This window comes from Rana temporaria, chromosome 2 (assembly GCF_905171775.1).
Source record: "Rana temporaria chromosome 2, aRanTem1.1, whole genome shotgun sequence".
Lineage (NCBI taxonomy): Eukaryota > Metazoa > Chordata > Amphibia > Anura > Ranidae > Rana > Rana temporaria.
The window spans coordinates 148,667,140-148,692,597 of record NC_053490.1 but is presented as its reverse complement, the minus strand read 5'-3'; the positions used below and the strand labels follow the sequence as shown (position 1 = coordinate 148,692,597).

The 25,458-nt window shown below is 44.0% G+C and overlaps 1 protein-coding gene across 1 annotated transcript in view; it reads left to right on the top strand.

Annotated features, from left to right (window-relative positions):
* DGKH (diacylglycerol kinase eta) overlaps positions 1 to 25,458 on the top strand; it is a 306,831-nt gene that overhangs the window by 949 nt on the left and 280,424 nt on the right. The gene's annotated exons all lie outside the window — the stretch shown is intronic.

Sequence of the window (25,458 nt, the reverse complement as noted above, 5' to 3'; positions counted from 1 at the left end):
TGTACCAGAGGGGGGGCACCCGGTGAAGAAGTGTGGATATGTGTACCAGAGGGGGGGCACCCGGTGAAGAAGTCTGGATGTGTGTACCAGAGGGGGGGGGGCACCCGGTGAAGAAGTCTGGATGTGTGTACCAGAGGGGGGGGGGCACCCGGTGAAGAAGTCTGGATATGTGTACCAGAGGGGGGCACCCGGTGAAGAAGTCTGGATATGTGTACCAGAGGGGGGGCAACCGGTGAAGAAGTGTGGATATGTGTACCAGAGGGGGGGCAACCGGTGAAGAAGTGTGGATATGTGTACCAGAGTGGGGCACCCGGTGAAGAAGTCTGGATATGTGTACCAGAGGGGGGGGGCACCCGGTACAACCCACAGAAATACACGCCTGCACTCAGTTATGCGTCCTTGTGCATTTTTTTATTTTTTTGCGTATTTTTGTGCATTTTATGCATTTAAAAAACATGTTTCATGTGATGTAATTGTTGTGGGTATGAGGCGTGTTTGTGCGCCATTACATGCATGTCTGTGTGATGTCATACAAACATGTCCCATAAAACTGCACAGCAATGGGACGCAGAGAAGAAACGCAGCGATCTGCTGTGAACACGATTGTGTTCTGTGGTCATTACACTTACCTTTTGTCTATGCAGGAGGATGAAGGCAGGTGACTGAACCTAGTATGAGCGGGGGGGTGATAGAAAACGGTATCTGAAATCATAGCGTGATGAGGGAAAAAATAATTATTGGTGGGGGCGGATTTTTTAGAGGGGGTAAGTCGAGGTGAAGGAAAACTCTTGTGGGAAGGGTGTCGAGGAGAAGTCTTGGGGGGGGGGGGGGGGGGTTAAGTGTTTAAGAAGGGGAGCTGTGATTGTTTTAACACAGCAAGATATGTGGAGGGGGGGGGGGGGCATATACCACCCCTGAGGGGGGGACAACTTAAGCCAACAGACGCATGTAAATAAAGCCATGAAGAATGTAGGTCTATGAATAACTTCCGTATAACTTTCTATAGACTGATCTGTAAATGTTCCCTGTTTACTAATTCATCTCAGCTTGTGACAATGAGCGAGCTTCTAATAGGAAAATAAGGGGCTCTGAAGTGACCTTCAGTGATTTCTCTGATGCCTGTGAGTGGGCTTGTTGTGTCTGAGCACCCACCTAGCTCTCCATCACTGACCTCAGTAGACCCACATCTAGATAATTGTCTTACATTTTCCACATACATGGCTTCTTTTGTCATAAAGAGTGATTTATTAAGATGCATTTTCATTGGAAAAATATCTAGCTATCACCGGCCACTACTGGGTGGCAACACTCCATGTGTGTCTGCATAGGTTACATGAAGCGAAGGTCCGCTACATTGAAATACTATGCTATAGAGCAGTGTTGGTTCTTGGACATTTATTAATGGTATCTTATATTTCTTTATTTAAGCAGTGCTTGGAAGTTTAATTTATAAGGCTTCTTCCTTTTCTAAAAATGCAAATTTCTTTATTCTGGCACTGTGGAAAAATAGAAATGACAGCTCTATTTAAGTGTATCTCTAGGCAAAACCTATTTTTAGTTTTGGATAGAGAGGGGGAGTACTAGACACACTTGTCCTATTTTTTTATTGCTGTCTGTGCCCCCATTTTGCACATTCTATTTGTACCGGTGACCAATGTCACTAGAAATTGTGTAGGTTTGTCCTCATTTTTATATAGTCTTTATATAGATTGTACAGGGATTGAACAATCAGGTACTAGTGTTGTATGGCAACAATTAGAGTTGTCCCTAGAACAGTGGGTGAGGGGACAACTTCTATTGGGGACTCCTGTTCTGGTGATAAATGTTTAAAAGGGATGTCTCTGGGACATGATTTAACCCCCTGTTCACACTGAAGGCGGGTTTGAAATCGTGTGAGCTCACCTGAACGCGCACGATATCAAACCCGCATTTCAGTGCGAGTTCGGGGGCAATTTGAAAGATATCTGTGTGGGTTCATGTCTTTTGAAATTGGCCCTGAAGTTGCGCAGGAACTACTTTTTGTAATCAGATGGTGCCATTGCCAACAACAGGCTCTGATTTTGGCAAGCGAATGACATGTCAAATCGGCGCAATGTGAATGGGGGGGCGGAAGGGAAATTTCCTCAATGATGCACAGATAGCCTGAAAATAACCTGGAGGGGGTTTTATTCCATTCATACTTTATCACCCCCCAATATTCGGCTATACAAACACTTTGTGTGAGTAGCTGAGAATTTTATGGGGATAGACCCTTAAAAATCAATTTATTCTTCCATGCATATTTGTAGTGTAAATTGCTGTAACTCATCTGGGAATGTCAGATTTTTGTTTTTCAGTTCAGTTGCTTCCCTGCATTACTCAATGGCCTTCATCAACTTTTAGAGCTCATTTAGTACTTTGCAGTGCATTAATGCAGTTGCAATAAGGCAGCTCGTTGCAATGAATGGGCTACCAACACACCTTAACATGCTGATAATCAGATATGACGCTATTTTTTTTTTTTTTAAAGAAACCCGTTCTGTGCATGTTACCACACTCTTGTCTTGACCTATTTGTTAAATGTTGTTTGAATGAATGCTTATATAACCAAGTGTATAAGGGCTCATTTATTGGCAATTTAGTCATGCAGCTAATGTGACTAAGACTGGCCGTATACCTTTTAGATTATTTGCAGATTTTCTATGGTCAGGTGGAAAAAAGTGGAACAGATTCCTCCATCTACGCTGAACTGTATGGATGGAAGAATCTCCCACTGGCCCAAGCTTCCATATCTTGCTAGTCGGCCCCGCTGGCTCTCACAATACCTGAACATTCCGATTGGGTGCAAGCATTGTTTAGGTTGAGAGCCAGTGGGGCCAACTAGCAAGATACTGAAACTTGGCCCAGTGGGAGATTCCTCCATCCACACAGTTTTGCGTACATGGAGAAATCTGTTGCACTTTTTCCATCTAACCATAGAAAATCTGCAGATAATCTATAGGTGTATGGTCAGCTTAAGGCCCCATACACGCTATTAGATTTTCTGCAGATTTACCCAAAACCATGTAGTGCAAGGGCCTGCCTGATTGTATATAAATTGAAACTCTTACAGCGGAGTGCCACCCAAAAGTGGAACTTCCGCTTTAAGCACTCCACGCCCCCTTGCATGCCACATTTGGCATGTCATTTTTTTTTGGGGAAGGGGGGGACTTCCTGTCCCACTTCCTCCTTCTTCCTAGGTGACTCCTCCTCTCGCCTTAGGCAGCCCCTCCCTCTAGGCCAGGGATCCTCAAACTACGGCACTCCAGCTGTTGTAGAACTACACATCCCATGAGGCATTGCAACAGACTGACATTCACAGACATGACTGGGCGTGATGGGAATTGTAGTTCCTGAACAATTGAAGGACCCATGCTCTAGGCAATCTCCTGGGACACGTGACAGGTCCCAGGAGATTGCTGGTCCACTTCTAGTGCTCAGCGCATGCGTGCCCGGCCGTGAAGCCGAAAGCTGTCACGACCGGGTGCCCACAGTCTGAATGGAGGTGTCGGCGGAGAGGGGGTAGAGGAGCGGAGCTCCGGTCGGCCACATCGCTGGACCATGGAACAGGTAAGTGTCTGTTTAATAAAAGTCAGCAGCTACACTTTTTGTAGCTGCTAACTTTTAATAAACAAAAAAATGCTGGAACGCCACTTTAAGGTTTGATCTCATATTATATTATATGGTTTTGGTAAATCTGAAGGGAAACAAAATCTACAAAAAATTGAATAGTGTGTATCCAGCTTAGGCCCCTTTCACACTGGGGCTGGAGCTGCGGTGGCGGTATAGCGCCGCTAAAAATAGCGGCGCTATACCGCCGGATTTGCCGCGGGATTCGGCCACTAGCGGTGCGGTATTAACCCCCGCTAGCGGTCGATAAAGGGTTAATACCGCCCACAATGCGCCTCTGCAGCGGTATTGCCGCTGTTTCCCATTGTTTTAAATGGGAAGAAGCGGTATACATACCGCTCCTCTCACCGCTCCAAAGATGCTGCTGACAGGAGATTTTTTTCTCTCCTGCCAGCTTTCACATTGAGGTTGCTGGGCAGGAGTTTTTGAGGCGGTATAGCAGCGCTATTTTTAGCGCTGTACCGCCTGAAAAACTCCTCAGTGTGAAAGGGGTCTAAGGGCTAGGGATACACAGGCTATTTAATCACCTTTTACTGAGAGACATAATCATTTCATTCAAATCAAAGTGAAAATAATGTGCTGCTAATGAGATAAGTGGTTAAATCTCTCAGTATGGTTAGATAAAGGGGAACCTGCACTGAGGAAGTATGGAGGCTGCTATTGCCGACCGTCTTCTGAAAATGATCATTTTCTTGCTGATCCAATGACTTCTATTTGTTTCAAATATATAGATTTAGACCTGGCCCTTCTAACCTTTTGTGATGGGTATGCTGGTTCTGGGTCATTGTCTTAAGCTAGAATCAGCCAGATAACTAGCATTTTCATAGAGCAGTGTGTAATAGCAGTGCTTTTTTCCTTTAACATTTCCCATATAGCTCGAGTCTTAATATCACCCATGATTAATTATGGAATCCTGTGATCAGCTGATGAGTGCCAAGACAACGAGCGCCTATGGTGCAAGTGAAATAATTACCCACACACAATTGTGGCATTGTATGCAGTTCTATAGCTTGCATCATAGCAGTTCATTATTTTAGCAGTTAGACTTTGCTGTGTGATTCTAAAATTGCTTACAGATAATTTTTAGTTTACTGTCCATTCCAATGTGCCCTTTTATTGAGTTTGTGGTTATCTTATTTATCTGCCCCTGTTTAAGTTTGACCCCACACATTAGAACTCAGTGGCTGTTTTTATTTTAGTAGCAATATATACATGAATGGCCTCATAAAGTTTGAGAGTGTAATAGCTGCTGGGGCTGGTATGCATATTTAGGGCAGTATGTGCCCAAGGATGAATTATTTTTAGCTGCGCTTTACCGCCGACGCCCCCACCGCCACAGTGTGAAAGGGGCCTAAAAACACTTTCACACTGAGCCGCGGGCAGCATTAGCGGCCGAAGAAAGGTTTAAATGCGCTTGTGTTGCACCTCTGCCGAAGTGCTTTGCAGGCGCTTCTGCAGCGGTGCCTATTAATTTCAATGGACAGGGGCGGTGGAGGAGCGGTGTATACACTGCTCTTCCACAGCCCCAAAGATGCTGCTTGAAGGCCTTTTTTTAACGTCCTGCCAGCGCAGCTCCCCAGTGTGAAAGCACATGCCTGTCAGCATGTTTTGGACAGTGGCAGAGGAGGGAGGAAGTGCAGTGAGCAAGGAGTGTCTAGTATGGACACTCTAAACTCACTGCAGGGCTCCCAATGATTTCTGTACCTGGCAGAGTTTTAAAGGGTATCTATGACATCCTTTATTAATTCCCCACCCTCTTTACAGTGAGGGGGGGGGGGTAGTATTTGATCCCCTGCTGATTTTGTACAATTGTCAACTGACAAAATAAACCTTCCAACAGAATTATAGACTAATCATTTAACAGTAAGAGACAGAATAACAAGGAAATCCAGAAAAACACATTTCAAAAAAGTGAATTGGTGGCAAAACGCTTGTTGGCAATCACAGAGGAGGGATTTTGTCCCACACCTCTTTGCAGATCCTCTACAAGTCATTAAAGCGGGGGTTCACCCAAAAATAAATTTTTAACGTTACATTTAGCCAAATTGTCCTAATGACAATCGGCTGTTTTTTATTTTATTTTTTTTCCCGTACATACCGTATTTTCACTGCCGCTTTCGGGTATGTCTTCTGCGGGACTGGGCGTTCCTAATTGATTGACAGGCTTCCGACTGTCGCATACAGCGCGTAACGAGTTGCCGAAAGAAGCCGAACGTTGGTGCGGCTCTATGCGGCGCCTGCGCACTGACGTTCGGCTTCTTTCGGCAACTCGTGACGTGCAGTATGCGACGGTCGGAAGCCTGTCAATCAATTAGGAACGCCCAGTCCTGCAAAAGACATACCCGGAAGCGGCGGTGAAAATACGGTATGTACGGGGAAAAAAAACAGCCGATTGTCATTAGGACAACTCGGCTGAATGTAATGTTAAAAATAGATTTTTTGGGTGAACCCCCTCTTTAAGGTTTCGAGGTTGACATTTGGTAACTCAAACCTTCAGCTCCCTCCACATATTTTCTATGGGATTAAGTTCTGGAGATGTGCTAGGCTGCTCCAGGACCTTTTAATGTGCTATTTCTTGAGCCACTCCTTTGTTGCCTCGGCGGTGTGTTTTGGGTCTTTGTCATGCTGGAGTATCCACCCACGACCCATTTTAAATGCCCTGGCTGAGGGAAAGAGGTTCTCATTTAAGATTTGACGGCACATACCCCACATCCATCATCCCTTTGATGCGGTGAAGTTTTTCTGTCCTCTTAGCAGAAAAAAACACCCCCAAAGCATAATGTTTCCACCTCCATGTTTAATGGTGGGGATGGTCTTTTTGGGGTCATAGGCAGCATTCCTCCTCCAAACATGGTGAGTTGAGTTGATGCCAAAAAGCTCGATTTTGGTCTCATTTGACCAAAACACTTTTCACCCAGTTCTCCTCTGAATCATTCAGATGTTCTTTGTTCTCGCAATAAACGTATATTGGTCTACAAAATAGGGGATAGATTTATAGCATTTTTTTATAATTGTTTATTTTTTTACTAGTAATGGTGGCAATCTGCGATTTATTTTTTATTTTTATTTAATTTTTTATCGGGACTGCTATATTGACACCTTTTTGGGACCATTGACAATTATACAGCCATTAGTGCTATAAAAATGCACTGATTATTGTATAAATGTCACTGGCATGGAAGAGGTTAACACTAGGGGGCGGTCAAGGGGTTAACTGTGTTCCCTAGTGTGTGTGTTCTAACTGGTAGGGGGAATGGGAGTGACTAGGGGATGAGAGAGATCGGTGTTCATACTTAGTATGAACACACGATCAGTCTCCTCTGCCCTGAGAGAACTGGGATCTGTGTGTGTACACACACACATCACGGTTCTCGCACGGCAATTGCATCGGCTCAGTGTACATGCTGCGGGTGCGCCCCTAGTGGCCAAAAGATAAAGCAACGTAAGGTAACGTTTCGCCCAGCTGAGCCAGCCTGCCGCAGTAAAACTGCGGTGGCTGGTCAGCAAGTGGTTAAAGATGACCTCCAGTCATATATTTCTAAAATATGAACTGTTGGGGCTATATAAATCCTGTATAATGATAATTTAAAAATCAGCAACTACAAATATTGTAGACACTCGCTTGTCCCAAGATCCAGTGCTGTGTTAACCTGAGACGTTTTTTAAATCGGTCTTTGGTCTCGGCATTGGCATCTTAACTGTGGGCACCCGGCTGCCAACTGCAAGTGCCAAATGTTAGAGGAGCAGGGGAGGAGGCCCTAAAGTGGAAGTCCATGCTAAAACCAAAATCCCTGCATCTATAGACATCAACATTCCAACACTAATCTATCTAGCTCTGTAAAGGAAAAAATCTGTATACATACCTTGTCTGCAGGCGATCCGACTCGATCTCGAGTGGCGGAAGCTCTGATCCCACGCTGAGCTGTCAGCCGCGGCTTTGCTGTGGAGGTGGGTGCAGAGGACACGTCCAGAAACGAAAGTCCCATAGTGACGTCACTTCCCATTCATTTCACAGCCGTTGTCGGGGCGTTGTCTGCCGCTGGAGATTGGGTCGGATCAGCTTCAGAAAAGGTATATATGGTCATTTTTTTGTAGGTTAGTGTTAGAATGTTGGTGGCTATAGATGCAGGTGGTTTTAGTTTTAGTATGGACTTCCACTTTAACCACTTGACCACCGGGCCAATTTTGGCACTTCTCTCCTTCATGTAAAAATCACAATTTTTTTGCTAGAAAATTAATCAGAACCCCCAAACATTATATATATTTTTTTAGCAAACACCCTATGGAATAAAACGGCGGTCATTGCAACTCTTTTTCTCGCAGGTATTTGCGCAATAATTTTTCAAATGCTTTGAACGGTTTCATGAATTTTAAAAATAACAAAACAGTAAAGTTAGCCCAATGTTTTTGTATAATGTGAAAGATGATGTTATGCCGAGTAAATAGATACCGAACATGTCACGTTTTAAAATTGCGCACACTCATGGAATGGCGCCAAACTTTGGTACTTAAAAATCTCCTTCGGCGACGCTTTACATTTTTTTACAGGTTACTATTTTCGAGTTCTAGTGCTAGAATTGTTGCACACGCTAACGCACACGACGATATCTCACATGTGGGGTTTGAACGGCGTTTACATATGTGGGCGGGACTTGCATGCGCGCAAGCTACTGGGGATAGGGGTATTTTAAAAAAAATATTATTTTCATTTTATTTTACTTTAGTTTTTTTATTTTTTGATCACTTTTATTCCTATTACAAGGAATGTAAACATCCCTTGTAATAGGAATCAGTGTGACAGGTCCTCTTTATGGAGAGATATGGTGTCAATAAGGCCCCACATCTCTCCTCCAGGCTTACAAGCATGAAAAAACATTCACCGATCTTGCGCCGACCGCCACGATTGCGGCTTTGTTTACTTCCTGGTACCGGGCGTGACTTCATAATGTCGTGCCCTGGCCTCCAATGGTCATAGGCCAGTCATCTCTATGCTTCCCCAGCCAGCACCGGCCGATCCGCTCTCTGGGCCCCCGATTGCACGGGAGAGCCTGGAGAAGCACTGAATGGCGGCGGAAGGGGGGGGCCTCCCCTCCCGCTGCCTATAAGAACGATCAATCGGCGGTACTGCAGCTTTGATCATTCTTATTGTGCACAGAATCGCCAGCTGAAGACGGTGATATCTGAATGATGCCTGTAGCTGCAGGCATCATTCAGATATCACCGCACAAAGTCCAGGACGTCCAGCGGTTGTTAAAGTGGAAGTTTTGCTTTAAGCTTTATATGGCTAATTGCATAATTCTAAGGTGAACTTTAACATTTAATGCATTTCCATTGATTTAAATTAAAAAAGAATAAGCATAAAATAAAATAAAATGTATCCTGATGTTGGCCTGACCAAGAACTGCCAAATAATGCGGCACCCAAGCCATAGAGAGATGTCGAGTAGGTGATGAGTATTTCAGATGATGAAAGCATTAATTTTTGGTTATGAGGATTTTCCAACTGGGATAATCTTTGTACGGCTAGGCTGATTTTCCCTCTTCTCTTACAAAAGGGAAATCTGATGTTTGTGTGTGTGTGTGTGTGTCTTTATGTCTTTAATCCGTTGGACGAGTCACAAGACAAGTAGGGAGTACTGCTCTACAGACGTCTGGCAGCCTGCTGTTTTTGTGTTCCTATGGCTAACCTTAATAAGTAACCACTATTGTGTTTAGTATTAGTATATGATCATATAATTTTTCTTATGACACTGCTGAATTTCCATAACAAATTGTAATGCCTCAGAAGGGAACACAAGTTTGTTTCTTTGATGCAGAAGAGAGCGCTGCTAGAATTCATACAAAACCTTGAAAACGCTCCCTCCACTGAGTCTGGCTGCAATTTGACCATTTTACTGTGGACAGCTGAAGCTGCTGCCTGTTCATTTCCTGGATTTACACAGAGGCACACCTGCAGCTCTTATTGGCCCTCTTATGACTCATCCCCCTTCCCTTCCTTGCAAACGCTCACGTGAGAGAGAGAGAGAGCGCTGTGCATGATGTCATCAGCCAAAGGCTTTTTACCAGACAAGAAAAAGGAAGTGGGCTGTAGAGGAAAAAAATGTTTTACTATCCAAAGGGCAGAAGATTTAATAGATCGAAAGTTGAAAAATGACTAACGGTCTGCTTTAAGTAGGGCTGAGACTATTTTTATTTATTTTTTAATTCCTGCTCCACTCTGCACAATAAGATTGTTCATGGCTGAAGCCCGGTACACACTTTGTTTTTTATCATTCAAACCAGGCGATGTTCGTACAGTGATCTCCTCCGCTGTGCTATGGTGTACAGGGGGGCAGCCCCCGCCAGAACACACCGGTCAGCGCTTACAGCCATTATGGGATGCTGATTGGCTGCTCGTCCAACAGAAGGTGGTCGCGAGATCAGCTTCTGTCAGACAGGCAGCTGTACATACAGGCTGAAAGCCAGTTTCTGCCGGTATTTGGCCTGTGTGTGTGCGGCTTTAATGTGTTTTATGGGCTTCAGATTTTAGGATTTAAACAGGAGTTTTCCAAAAAAAAATGTTTGCTCTCACAGGAATCTGTTAGCAAAAATTGTCTTTCCAGATTGGTACTAATTTTGTTGTTTTCTGATTCTAAGGCCCCATACACACGATAGAATCCATCCGCTGAAAAATCCCAGCAAATGGGTTTCAGCGGATAGATCCTATGGTGTGTACACTCCAGCGGATCTGTTTCCGCAGATAAATCTCCCCTGGGATGGATTCCAGCAGATCGAATATTTGCTGACATGCCAAACAAATCTATCTGCTGGAATCCATCCCAACGGATGGATCTGCTGGTCTGTATAGACTCACCGGATCCATCCGTCCGAAGGGATCCCCCGCATGCGTCGTAATGATTCGACGCATTCGTGGAATTCCTTATATGACAGCGTCGCGCACGTCGCCGCGTCATAATCGCGGCGACGGCGCGACACGTCATCGCCAGAGGATTTCGGCGCGGATTTCAATGCGATGGTGTGTACACTGCATCGCATAGAAATCCGCGGAAATCCTCGAGAGGATTTATCCGTGGAAACGGTCCGCTGGACCGTATTCGCGGATAAATCCTCCCGTGTGTATGGGGCCTAAGAGGAACCATGTTTCTATCAAAGTTGAATGTTTTAACTAACCAATTGCTGTTGCAAAGTCTTAGATTATGTTCTAATGCCACTCAGCATGTATTTGGTGGTGATTATCTCTCTGCCATCCTGCATCCTCCATTATCTGGTTTTCTGCTGGAGGTCAGTGGAGTGTTGTTTGGATTTTAGAACTAGGACGGTTAACTTTGAATTCCCAACAGGGTTGTACAGTTATGTAAAAGTTATGACCTAAAAACATGGCAAAATATTACATGCGTATAATATTTAATACTATAATTTGAATAATGGATACAGTACATATACAGTGTAACACACAATGGTCTCAGGACTGTTATAATCACCATGTGATTTCCAAATTTGGCAGCATTTAGTATTTCTAAAACTATGAATATGTTCCTTAAAGGGAATCTACCTTTTTTAACTGGTATGTGAGCAAAATTAAAACCTGCACCTCTGAGCTGTTATTGCTGACCTCATCTCTCATTGCTTCATCTGAAAATTCTAGTTGCTTGGTTGTCTGGATTACCCAGTGGCTTCAATACTTGGTGTCTAACCTGGAGCAAAGTATGCAGATGAAGATTTTAAACCTTCCTTTTATCTTTACTTACAAAGGTGCTTGTTTTGTTGTATGATTGAAAACGGCGTTATAGACATTGAATTACTATGACAGACAGCCAAGTAGCATTATTAAAAAGAAGAATGAGCAATGTCAGTCTATGTATTTATCTCAGCACAAGTTGCCTTTACAGGGGAACTCTAATATTTTCAACAGTTTAAAATGAATTTTACCAGTTAATTGTAAGTAATTGTTTTCATTGTGTTACTGTTTTAACAGATGTAGCCGACATTTAATTTGTAAATCATTATATACCTAGAGGCAGTGATGGGCAGTGATATTTAACCCCCCCCAATTTGTGGTCAGTGGCAGTGATACTTAACCCCCTCCTCCCTCTGCTTTGTGATCAGTGGCAGTGCCATTTAACCCCCTACCCCTGCTTTGTAATCAGTGGAAGTGATTTTGTTGTCTAGAGATCTAATCTCCTGATTCTCTGATCCTCCTAGTGCAAGACTGGTCCCTTCAGCTCCTGCACCTCCCCCTGTGGTCCAGCAGTCTAATGTGGTGGACTTTTCCTGACGTCACCACGCTCACAGACTGGCTCTGGACATGAAGACTCCAGAAACAGTCCGCCGCTGCACATGGGGGAGCACTTTTTTTTTTGGGAGAATTGAAAAATGGGGTGAATACAGGCTCTGTTTTCACCCCTGACAAAATCAGAAGTTAACCCATGCACTACAGGCACAAAATTTGACTATAGTTGTGGCAGTTGAGTTTAGGAGATTTGGAAAAAAAGTATAGAAGCAGCTAGTGTACATGAAGCCTAAGCTATGTTTTTCATGGGCACTTTTGCATTGCCTCATTTCCTGGCTGGTCATTTCCACCCATTTGAATTTAAACATAATCTCTTCCTGGACTGGATGCCGTAGATGCACATGCAGCCACATTATAAAGACCTGGACTATAAATAGTTTTGTTGGCGTTGTATTTTTAACATGCATAAACTTGTTCTAGTAGAAACATTTTGTCTTAAATGTAATGTAGTTGAATTGCATAGTCTGGACTTGCTGCGCAGTTTAATTACCGTATGTCTAATTCTTAATGTTCCCTAGTAAAAATTTCCAGTAAATCTGATGTGAGTGAAACTTCCCTTTTTACAAAGGTTTTTTGGCGCCCAAACACTAGTGATTTTATTACTGGAATATCTAACAAAAAAGACTTACCTGTCATACCATTATAGGAGATATTTGCTAACAGATAACAGAGTATTTTGACTGTTTTGGAAATAAAGAAAATTGATTTTTCAGATGAATCTGTGCTAGAGAAAGCTCTGTGTGAAATAGGTGTCTGTTTATAAAAGATCACGGCTGATCTCTTGTGTGTGTGTGTGTGTGTGTGTGTGTGTGTGTGTGTTTACAGGTTTATGTTGCTGAGATGAGGAGCAGAGAACATGTTCTCAGTTCCTCATCACAGCACACAACCGTTCTGTCTAAACGGCCAGTCTATAAAAGTGAGATCTGAAGATCTCACTGGCTGTTACCCTGAAATATCTCCTTCCCAGATTCTTTGGGAGGCATGCTGGTGTGAATAGAGGAAGAAGACTTCTTTCATCCTATATATAAGCACAGTGCCATCAATCACACACGAGAATAAAAATGCAAATTATCAATAAGGCTATATTTATTGGTACTATACTTTATTGGTCAACAAAATCAGTGTTTAAACATTAACACAACGTTTGGACAATATAACACAAGCTTGAAAAGCAAGAAATTGATAAACAAGAAATTACAGATTGAAATGGGACAGTACAAAAGCACTAATTATTTATTATACTTCTTTGTAGAGATTTTTTTTATAGTTGGCTTGAAGTCAATGGTTTTTAGGAAGTCATTTTCTAAACGCATGAGTGAAAGCCAGTTCAAATGCTGCTGCCCCATTGTGCTGCGACGCTCATTTTTTTTTTTTTTTTTTACTGCTGGCGGGTATTAATGCAGGTGTGTGTACTGCTGGCGGGTATTAATGCTAGTGTGGGTACAGCTGGTGGGTATTAATGCTAGTGTGGGTACAGCTGGTGGGTATTAATGCTGGCGTGGGTACTGCTGGTGGGTGGTAATGCTGGTGTGTGTACTGCTGCCTGGTTTCTCTGAGACGCGGAAGTGTGAGAAGTGCAGTAGAGAGCAGAGCCGATGCTTCCTGTATCTGTCACAGGCGGAGTGCATTTGATATCACTCCGCCTGTGAAGAGCCGGAACTACACAGAAAGCATCGGCTCCGTTCTTCACAGGGACAGCTTACTCACACTGCCCGTCGCTGACCGATACCGGGACTGATCGCGCGGCACTCTGTCTCTGTGAGGGAGCCGCACAGCACTGGCACAATGCGCAGCGAACTTTGTGAAATCTGAATGATGCTTGGCTGGAGTCACTGGGCAGGTGGGGCCCCTGGGCAACTGCCCAACGTGCCCATGCAAAAAGACGGCCCTGTATCGGCACCAGTGGGTTAAAAATGAATATAAAATTTCTCTCTCTCTGTAGAGAGAGAGAATATATGAGTACACCCCTCACATTTTTGTAAATGTTTTATTATATCTTTTCATGTGACGACAACACTGAAGAAATTACACTTTGCTACAATGTAAAGTAGTGAGTGTACAGCTTGTATAACAGTGTCAATTTGCTGTCCCCTCAAAATAACTCCATACACAGCCATTAATGTCTAATGCATGTAATATTCTAATTTTCTGAGATTGTGGATTTGGGGTTTTCATGAGCTGTAAGCCATAATTATGACAAATCATGGCTTGAACGATCTTGCTTTGCATGTAATGAGTCTCTCTCATATATCTCATATATTAGTTTCACCTTTTAAGTTGCATTAGTGAAATATGATATGGATATGACGCTGAGCATGTGCACTCAACTTCTTTGGTCGATCATGGCGAGGCCTGTTCTGAGTGAAACCTGTCCTGTTAAACCGCTGTATGGTCTTGGCCACCCTGCTGCAGCTCAGTTTCAGGGTCTTGGCCATCTTCTTATAGCGTAGAGCAACAATTCTTTTTTTTCAGGTCGACAGAGAGTTCTTTGCCATGAGGTGCCATGTTGAACTTCCAGTGACCAGCATGTGAGAGTGAGAGTGATAACTCCAAATTTAACACACCTGCTCCCCATTTACACTTGAGACCTTGTAACACTATCGAGTCGCATGACATTGGGGAGAGAAAATTGCTAATTGGGCCAATTTGGACATTTTTACTTAGGGCTATATTTTTGTGGCCAGCGGTTTTGACATTAATGGCTGTGTGTGAATTATTTTGAGGGGACAACAAATTTACTCTGTTATACAAGCTGTACACTCACTACTTTACATTGTAGCAAAGTGTAATTTCTTCAGTGTTGTCACATGGAAAAATAAAATAAAAAATTAGAGACTCTTCTCATCGTCCTGTATATACTGCAGCCGGCTCCAGTGATCGGCCAGACTGCATCTCCAGGTGCTACTGTATTCGCCACTCCCCCACCATGCCCCATGGGTCTGATTTCCCAGAATGTCCCAGGAAAATCACAACTATCCTATCTATCTCCTCATCAATTTGTGCTGTGATAGTACAGTTCCCTGTCCTGGTAAGGGTCGCCCAGGATTCTCAAATAGGCAGGTTGAGGGGCTCCAGGGTTATTTAATGTGGAGGAATCTGTTTGGTCAGTTTCCTCCAAAATTTATAAAATCCACTTGGGGACCTGGAGCCTGGAGATTCTATAGTGACATGGGTGGGATGGAATCTCCAATCCTGGGACCGGGTTTTGGAAACAGCCAGGAGTCTGACTGGTTGATTGAACAGGTGGTTCCTGGGCTTATAGTAGAGTCAGGACCAGTGTTCTGGACTCCACCCTCCCGAGGAGTCCAGGCAAGCAAGGGAGAAGCATGCATGTCTGCATGGTATAGACAGAGGACCCAAAGTTGTGGGCTGAGCAGCACAGAAGCTGAGAGAAGGTACAGTGATTGTACAGGTACTTTGGTACGTGGCCAAGAGGGCTGAAGTGTAAGCCTAAGGGGCTATATTTCTGAAGAGAGCCAGGTGGCTTGGCATTTTCGGTTGACTATTTCTTTATTGCTGTAGCAACTTGAAACCCCCTGCGTGGGAAATTCTAGATGGACGTTTTTCTTTCTTTTAAATAAAAGTGGGTCAACAAACCCTTAAAAAGCACAACTGGCGTGGACTCTGCTCACTGGTATGCTTTACACAGATGCTAAATAACCCCAACATTACAGTTCTAATAAGTTCACATACCCTGGCAGAATTTATGATTTCTTGGCCATATTTCAGAGAATCTGAATGACACAAAAACTTTTCTTTCACTCACGGTTAGTGTTTGCCTGAAGCCATTTATTATCAATCAGTTGTGTTTACTCTTTTTTTGAACCATAATCACAACAGAAACTACCCAAATGACTCTGATAAAACGTTTACATACCCCAGTTCTTAAAGGGGTTGTAAAAAGGTTTGTTTTTTTCTTTTCTAAATAGGTTTCTTTAACCACTTGCTTACTGGGCACATAAACCCCCTTCGTTCCCAGGCGAAATTTCAGCTTCCGGCACTGCGTCGCTTTAACTGACATTTACGCGGTCGTTCGACGTGGCTCCCAAACAAAATTTACGTCCTTTTTTCCCCACAAATAGAGCTTTATTTTGGTGGTATTTGATCACCTCTGCGGTTTTAATTTTTTGCGCTATAAACAAAAAAAGAGCGACAATTAAAAAAAAATATATATTTTTTTTTACTTGTTGCTATAATAAATATCGCAATTTTTATTTATTTTTTTAAATATTTTTTTTCTCAGTTAAGGCCGATACGTATTGGGACTGCGATATTGCGGCAGACGTATCGGACACTTTTGACACAAATTTGGGACCATTCACATTTATACAGCGATCAGTGCTATAAAAATGCACTAATTACTGTATAAATGTGACTGGCAGTGAAGGGGTTAACACTAGGGGGTGGGGAAGGGGTTAAATGTGTATCCTGGGTGTGTTCTAACTGTGTGGGGTGTGACTGGGGGAGGTGAGCGATGCTGTGTCCCTATGTACAAGGGACACAGATCGGTCTCCTCTCCTCTGACAGCACGTGGAGCTCTGTGTTTACACACAGAGATCCACGTCCCTGCTGTGTTACCGACGATCGCGTGTACCTGGCGGACATCGCGGCCGCCAGGTACACGCCGGGACAGTGTTTACCCGCTGTGCGCCCCCCAGAGGCCCGCGCGGGTAATGCACTTTAAAAGACGTCCAAAGACGTCCACTTGGCACCTGAGAGCCGCGCTGTTGACGTATTTTGTCAATAGCGCGGGTCTCAAGTGGTTAAGCTAGTGCACTGTTGGTTCACTAACCTTTTCCTTTGATTTCCCTTCTAAATGTTTTTTTTCTTTGTCTGATTTTCTCACTTCCTGTTTCTCCTCAGTAAGCTGTTCTGGCTCACTAACCCCCAGCCAGAAAGGCTTGGATGATGGGGGCAAGCTTACCAAGGAGAAACAGGAAGTGAGAAATCCAGAGAAAGGGGGGAAAAAAAACATTTAGAAGAGAAATCGAAGAAAAAGGTAAGTGAACCAACAATGCACAAGCTTAAAGGAACCTAATTAAAAAATAAAAACCAAACCTTTACAACCCGTTTAACCACTTCCCGAATGACGGCTACAGCGCGGACTCCAGTTGCCTGGAGGCCATCAATGGACGTCTTCCCCCTTTTCACGCACAATACGCGCCCCCGGTCACCGAGTCACTGAGACTCGGGCGATCATAGATCCGTGTAAGGGGCCAGACACATCAGCCTCATCAGTGCCCAAAAAATACCGCCTGCCAGTGCCACCTATCAATGCCCATCAATGCCACCTATTAGTGCCACTTCTCAGTGCCACCTATCAATGCTCTTTAGTGCCACCCATCAGTGCAGCCTCATCAGCGTATATCAATGAAGGAGAAAAATTACCTGTTTGCAAAATATATATATTATTATTTTTTTTTAATTGGTCTTTTAAAAAAAAAAAAGAAAAATTGAAACAGCAGAGGTGATCAATTTAATTTGAGTACATCGTTGTATGACCGCACAATTGTCATTCAAAGTTCAAAGTGCATCAGCGCTGAAAGCTGAAAATTGGTTTGGGCAGGAGGGGGGTTTAAGTGCCCAGTAAGCAAGTTATTAATATCATGTATTGCCCCCTTTAAGATGACAGCTTGAATTCTTTTGTGGTATTTTGGCTCCCAGATTCCGATAAGCCCCCTGCCCGCTGACCCCGACAACTAACGGCCAGGGTTGTCGGGAAGAGGCCCTGTCCTTATCAACATGGGGACAGGGTGCTTTGGGGTGGGGGGGCCGCAGGGTGCCCCCCTGCCTCGAAGCACTCACCCCCACATGTTGAGGGCATGCGGCCTGGTACGGTTCACGGGGGGGGGGGGCACTCGCTCGTCCCCACCCCCTTTCCTGACCAGCAGGGCTGCGTGCTCGGATAAGGGTCTGGTGTGGATTTTGGGGGGAACCCCCACGCCGTTTTTTCGGCGTAGGGGTTCCCCTTTAAATCCGTACCAGACCCAGGGGCCTGGTATGCTCTTGGAGGGGGAACCTATGCCGGTTTTTTTATTTAAAATTTGGTGTGGAGTTCCCCCTCAAGATTCATATCAAACACAGTGCCTGGTATTGGCAGGGATCCATGTCGGATCCCTATTCATTGAAAGTCGGACGTGTGTCGGCTTCAAGTCGCAGGGCAAAGTTGGATCCAAAGTAGTACTAGTGTCGTGTCCTAACAGTGTGAACTTGGACTCAAGCCTCGTTCACACAATCCAATTGTTGGCAGGGATTGTCTGTTGACAGACTGTTTTCCTAAAATCTGACCGTTGGTACGCTCCTTTTTGACAATTGTTGTCCAACTTTCTGCCAACAAATGTTGGATGATTTTTTGGCAGGCAACAGTTGGTTGTCAGATTTTCTGATGGTCAGTACGCAAGTCCGTTGCACAAAAGGTGAAAAATACAAACACGCATGCTCGGAATTAATGCTCGCCAAACACGAAATTGGCAGAAGGGGCCCAAAGGGTGGTGCTCAAGAGCTGAAATTCCTCATAGTACGTCACTACGTTTGGGTTTGTTGCACGAAAATTGTGTACCGTTGGTATGCAAGACAAGATCCAGGCACACGCCCTTAAGACAAAAATCTGACGCTCAATTGGCCAATAATTGGATTGTGTGGATATAGAGATATTTTTTTTATTTTTTAAGAGGGAAAAACTCCTGTTTTTCCTCTGAAGCCTCTTGCACACGACCAGTTTTCTCTGCAAGAAAGCTGCTGGGAGAGATTTTTGCCGTGAAAACCCTGCGTGTGTATGCTTTCTCGTTGAAAATGGATAACCTGCTCTCTATCTTCTCGTCGGGGTTTCCTGCCGAGAAAACCATTCGTCCGTATGCTTACCTGTCCCCAGGTAAATCTGCGTATGCTCGATGAGACTTTGATGCATGCGCGGTAGCATACAAGTGTAGGGTGTTGCAAGATCCGGCGACAGCATCGAATGTGAAGCGCGCCGACTCTTGGTTAAGACGCTTTCCCCGACTTGTTCATTCCCCGACTTGTTCATTCCCTGACTTAGTTGGGGTAGGCGGTACACTTTGGTGGGGGTGGGTCAGCCACACTTTGTGACCTTTGACCTCTGGGAATCCGCCTTCTGACCTTTGGGGGAGGTCCCTGTTCCAAGTCCTGAGTTTTAGCCATATTCTTCAATGGGAAACCCTGACCCTGACCCTAACCCCTAACCTAGCCGTTAACGCGTTCTTGCCATTCAAAAGAACGGCGGTTCTTTTGAATGCCCGTCTGTATGCATGGCAAGCTTGCCAGGAATCCCGTCAGGAAAACCAAAGTTTTTTTCCTGACTGGATTTCTGGCCGTGTGTACAGGGCTTAAGAACAGGAGTTCTCTGCGTTTTAAATAAGCTGCGGAGAATATAATTTTCCTTGGAAAACTGAGAAAAAAACTCCTAGTTTTTAATAAACGTACACCATAGTTTATAAGTTATTTAATGTGATTTCCTTTTGAGATTTTCACAGAAGCATCGCAAACCTAGAACATCTCGTTACCTCAGACTGACAACTCCTGCTGGTGGAGTCAGAAACCAGTTTTTCCTTTTAATGATAAACCGCACTAAGGCCCCATACACACTATTAGATTTTCTGCAGATTTTTGTTTTCAAATTTACCAAAACCATGTAATATGAGGTCAAACCTTAAGAGTTTCTATTTGTATGCAATCAGGCAGGCCCTTGCACTACATGGTTTTATTAAATCTGAAGACAAAAATATGCAGAAAATCTTAAAGTGTGTGTGTATATGGTCTAAAGCAGGCATGTCCAAAGTCCGGCCCGCGGGTTCCGGTTTTGGACGGCCCACCTGGTAATTTTGACATGTATATCTTTTGTGGCCCCCAACGGATCCCCGAGCGCCGGGGGGCCACAAAAGATATTTATGCTGGCTACCTTGGAGGAGATGGGATGAGTGCCGTACATACAGAAGAGGAGTATTTCCTGTTTACACGGCGTCCTATGTAAAAGGAAGTCCCGTCTCCTGCGCTGCCATTGTACCACTTCTGTCCATAATAGGAGGCGGGACTTTCTATTAAAGAGGCCGCAGAGAAAACAGAAGTTTCTCCTGTATGTCTGTTGGCGCTCGTCCCACCCCCTCCCTGTCTCCTCCAAGGCTGCAGATGGACATGAATCGGGCTGCACTGATGGCAATGGTGAGTCTACATTCATGGCAATGGGGTGATGCCTTCATGGCAACGGTGGGTTCTGCATTCATGGCACTTGTGAGGCTGCAGATGGGCACTGATTAGGCTACATTGATGGGTACTGACCCTTATTTTGCTTCACAGTTCTTTATTTAAAAATGTAATATTTTTTCCCGAAACTTCCCTTTTAAAGTTAAAGTGCGTGTTATAAGCCGATAAATAATCCAAATAACATGCTTGAGTTCCTCTCTTCACCACACACAGTCACAAAGGCAAGATAATTCTTGTTGGGCGGTGTATTAGTGCTCGAACACACTTGGACCGAATTTTAATTGTTTAAAGAATGTCAGGCAAAATGGTCGGCCCTCACGCATGTTCACTTAATCAAATCTGACCCTCTTTGAAAAAAGTTTGGACACCCCTGGTCTAAAGCCTCATACACACGGTACGATTGGTGGCCAACCGAGTGCCTGTCTGATTTTTGTCAAAAGGGAGTGTGCCAGGATCTTGTCTTGCATACTAACGGTACACAATTGTTGTGCCACAAACAGGAACGTAGTGACGTATTACGAGGAATTTCAGATATTGAGTGCCACCCTTTGGGCCCCTTCTGCTAAATTTGTGTTTGGTGAGCACTGATTCCAAGCAAGCGTGTTTTGTACTTTCGACTTTTGTGTGCAGATTTGTGTACTGACTGACCATATGAAAACCAGACGAATGGGAACTGAACCCAGAGGTATTTCAAAACCTGGTACAGCGATTCGGAAATCCAAAAATTGATCTGTTCGCCAACCGTCAGAACAGAAAAGTGAAGAGATTTAGAGATTTCCCAAGAGAGGGAGTCAGAAGGCTTGGACGTGCAGGCTGGCATACGCCTTCTCGTCCTTCAGAAACTCAACCAGTCCCCATGCCAACTCCACCTGATAGTGCCCTGGTGGCCAAGGAGAGCTTGCTTCACAAACATAAGATCCATGGCGGTGGCAGAGATGTGGAAGCTCCCAAACAAGCTAGATCTCCTCGGTCAGGGTCCAGTACTACACCCAAGGCTGGATTTTTTCCAGCTGATGGCCTGGCTAGTGAGCGCCAGATCCCAAATCGTAAGGGCTCCTCAGAGAGATTGATGGGTACCCTCCTGAGCAGAAAACCAGTGACTAAGAAAATCTACGCAAAAAAAAATGGAAAACCTTCTCTTTCTGGGTGTGCAAAAAAAGCGGCAATCAAAAGTATTAATATTTGTACTGTGTATATATTCATTGCATACAGGCATACTTATTAAAGCGGTTCTCCACCCTAAAGTGGAGTCCCGCTGATCGGAACCCTCCCCCCCTCCGGTGTCACATTTGACACCTTTCAGGGGGGAGGGGGGTGCAGATACCTGTCTAATGACAGGTATTTGCACCCACTTCCGGCCTGGCATTCACGGGCAAAAGACGGGCATTCCGTCACATCCCGTCCTCCCCCCGTTGTGTGCTGGGAACACTCGGCTCCCAGCACACAGCGGGAGCCAATCGGCGGGCGCGGCGCGACTCGCGCATGCGCCGTAGGGAACCGGGCAGTGAAGCCGCAGCGCTTCACTTCCTGGTTCCCTCAGCGTGGATGGCGGGGGAGCTGCAGAGAGACGAGCGATCGCTCGTCCTCTGCTGCGATCGGCGCTGGACTCCAGGACAGGTAAGTGTCCTAATATTAAAAGTCAGCAGCTGCAGTATTTGTAGCTGCTGGCTTTTAATATTTTTTTCCCATGGCTCATCCGCTTTAAGCATAGTCTCAGCCTAGCATAGAAGAAGACTCTGAAGCTTCTGGGTTCCTCCCAAAAACACCCCTGCCCATTGAAATGAATGGGCAGCGATTTAAAAGCACTGCAAAACGTGACTTTTTATTTTAAAGGTCACGTAACCTTAAAAAAAATTTGCTCCGCTAGCACCTGAAAAGTGCAGCTAAAAAGCCGCTAAAGCACCGCAACAATGGTCGGTGCTTTAGGGGTCTAAAAGAGCTACTGTAGCTCAAATTGCTGAAAAAGTTAATGTTGATTAGAAAAGTGTCATAATACACAGTGCATCACAGCTTGTAGTGTATGGAGCTTACATTGTCCTAACTTGATGGGTACAGTTGGTGGCCCTAAACCTATTTATGTAGCGTTTGAAGATATTTATTGGGGGTAGCAAGAAAATCGTGATTGCAGATTAGCTGGCAGGTAATGGACAGTCTATGATGGAGGTAAGCAAGGTTAGTGTTGATGGAAGTTAGTGAAGTGAGACATAGCAGTCTTAAGAGATTCCAAAGTTTAATTTCTGTTAAAAATTAATGATTCTGTTTCTAAGTTTTTGGCCTTAAAATGTTTTAAATCTCAGTTATAGAAAACTGCTACTACTAGGTCTGAATAGTCAGGCAGTTTTTTTTTTTTTTTTTTTAATGTACGGTGGTTTAGTTGCATTATGACCCCCCTGGATGTCTGTCTCTATGCTGCAAAGATGACAGGCCACAGAGCACTCTGAAGTGATTGATTTAAAAAGGAATCACAACAGTCCTTTTATGCCTGCATTTAAACCTAAGCAGTTGCGTTTTGTTTTTTTGGTGTTTACTAGGGTTTTAGAAATGTATTAGAATGTGTTTTATGTGTGTATTCAAGTTTCAGTCATTTTTAGGCATTTGACTAATGGAAAGCACTAAGGGAGGATATCAGTTCTTACAAGCTGAAAAACTGCATGAAATTGCTCAATGTTTTGCATTTTCAGGCGTCCCCATTAAAGGGTTTGTAAAGGATTTTTTTTCTATCTTAATAGCTTCCTTTACCTTAATGCAGTGCTGTTTTCATGTCCTCATTGTTCGTTTTTGCTCTCAAGTTGCTGTAATTCTTCTCTGATCTCCACACTTCCTGGTTGTCTTTTTTCCTGATAACCACAGTACTGGGAGCTTTCTCTCTGTGGTCACTAATCAAGGAGGTGTGATTACTGTGTGTCTAAAACCCCTCAGCACCAATCAGTTTCGTTTTCCAAACCATCACTGCCCTGTATTGGCTCTGTGGCTCTGTACATCACAGAAGCAGGAAACAACATGCAAAAACGAAACTAGAAACTGCAGGTACATTATATGATTGATTTTTAATAATTTTTAAAGGGAATCAGTTAACTATTATGTTTCTATACCCTGTAAACAGTAATTTCAGCAAAACAAATTATTTCCTTTTAATGTCTAGGGGACAGAAAGTGTCAGGCGTTGAGCTGGAGGCTCTTGAGCGCTCATGTGTAAACAGCCACCTTTTGAAATACATGGGATTTTGGATTTTGATTGTTTTGGAGCTTTGAGCTTGAAAACGCTCAGGTGTGAATGCTACCTAATACTGGCAGAAAAATCGGGTAGAATTTATGAGAACAAATTAGGATGATGGAAGAGATATTTTAACAATTTGGAATATTTTAGCATGAGTGGGATGAGAGTTTTTCCTTTCTTAGAATTTCACTACTGAATTTAAACTTCCTCCTGAGGTAATATGTAAAGTTTGCCCTACAAAGATTTCTTTGTTCATTGTTCTTTACACATGGAGGGCATTTCTTCATTATCCTTACAATGTTGCAATGATAACTGTAGCCTTTTAGACTTCACAGAGACAAATGTCAGGCAGGCTGCTGCATGTCTGTAAGATTCTATCTACTTTTGATGATGTTGGCATCCACATATAGTTAATTTTCTCTGAGTCCTGTCATTGGGATGTGTGTCCCATAGAACAGGAAGTGAAGGGAAATCTCGAAATCAGGGATGCAGACATCAAAGTAAACTATTTTTCTAGTACAGTGGAGAAGTTGCCAAGTGTCACATAACGGGAAGTGAGGAGAAAAAAAGCTGGAGTTGGGCTTTTAACCACTTGCCGACCACGCCATGTAGATAGACGTTGGCAGAGTGGCACAGCTGCACAAAGCAATGTACAGGTACGTTGCTTTGATTTTGCCGTTGTGCAGGTGCACATGACCGGGCTCAAAGACTCTATGTCCGCTGGTGTCACGGAGCGGCAGAATGTTCTGCCTTGTTCTGCCTTGTCACAGGACACTGATCTACTTCTCCATGTCATCGGGAGCAGTGATCAGTGTTGTGTCACTGGTAGCCCAGCCCCCCACAGTTAGAGTCACTCCCTAGGACACACTTAACCCCTTCCTTTCCCCCTAGTGGTTAACCCCTTCCCTGCCAGTGTCATTTACACAGTAATCAGTGAATTGTTATGGCACTGGTCGCTGTATAAATGACAATAATCCCAAAATAGCATCAAAAGTGTCCGATGTGTCTGCCATAATGTCGCAGTCACATCACCGCCATAACTAGTAAAAAAAAAATTATAAAAAGGCCATAAGACTACAAATCAATAAACGCTTATTGTTATTTTTGTTAAAAATAAAAATAAAAAATATGTAGAAGAATATGTATCGGCCTAAACTGATGAAAACATATTTTCTTAACATAGTTTTGAGGGATATTTATTACAGCAAAAAGTAAAAAATATTGCTTTATTGTTATAAGTTTTGCACTTCTGTGACCTGTTGTCAGCCGACAGTGGGCTGAAATACTAGAGCCGGTTGGGATCCACCCAGGAGCCTGGTCTGGCACCTGGCTCAGCCTCTCGGCAAGCCACTGAGAGCCTGAGCCAGCCACTGCCACCCCCTCGTACACACCATCAGATATCTGATGGCATCTAATCCGATGGATTTTTTCGGCAGATATCCGATGAAGCTGACTTGCATTAGTCTGGCCTACACACCATCAATAAAAAATCAGACCGTGCCAAAATGCGGTGATGTAAAACACGACGATGTTCTGAGAAAAATTAAGTTCAATGCTTCCGAGCATGCGTCGACTTGATTCTGAGCATGCGTGGATTTTTGACCGATGGACTTCCACACAGACGATTGTTTTTTTTTTTTTATCCATAAGAAAAATTTAAAACATGTTCTATTTTTTTTCACCGATGAAAAACAAACCGATGGGGGCCCACAAACGATTGGTTTGTCCGCTGAAAACAGTCCATCGGTGTGTTTTCATCGGACAAACCGATCGTGTGTACAGGGCTTAAGCAGCTCTCTGCTTAGGGAGCAATGAGAACCTAGCGATCAGTGGTGGGTGATTTCACAGCTCTCAGTCTTGGAGTCGATGGGGGACAGATACAGCATCTGATCGATTGCTGCATCCACCTAGGTAAACCTGATTTCTACAAAAAAATTTAAATAAAAAAATTGGTTAAAAGCGGGGGTTCACCCGTACATAAAAAAATTTCCCCCTAGATGGATGCTCGTTTTGTCTAGGGGAATCGGCTAGTTGTTTTAAAATATGAGCTGTACTTACCGTTTACGAGATGCATCTTCTCCGCCGCTT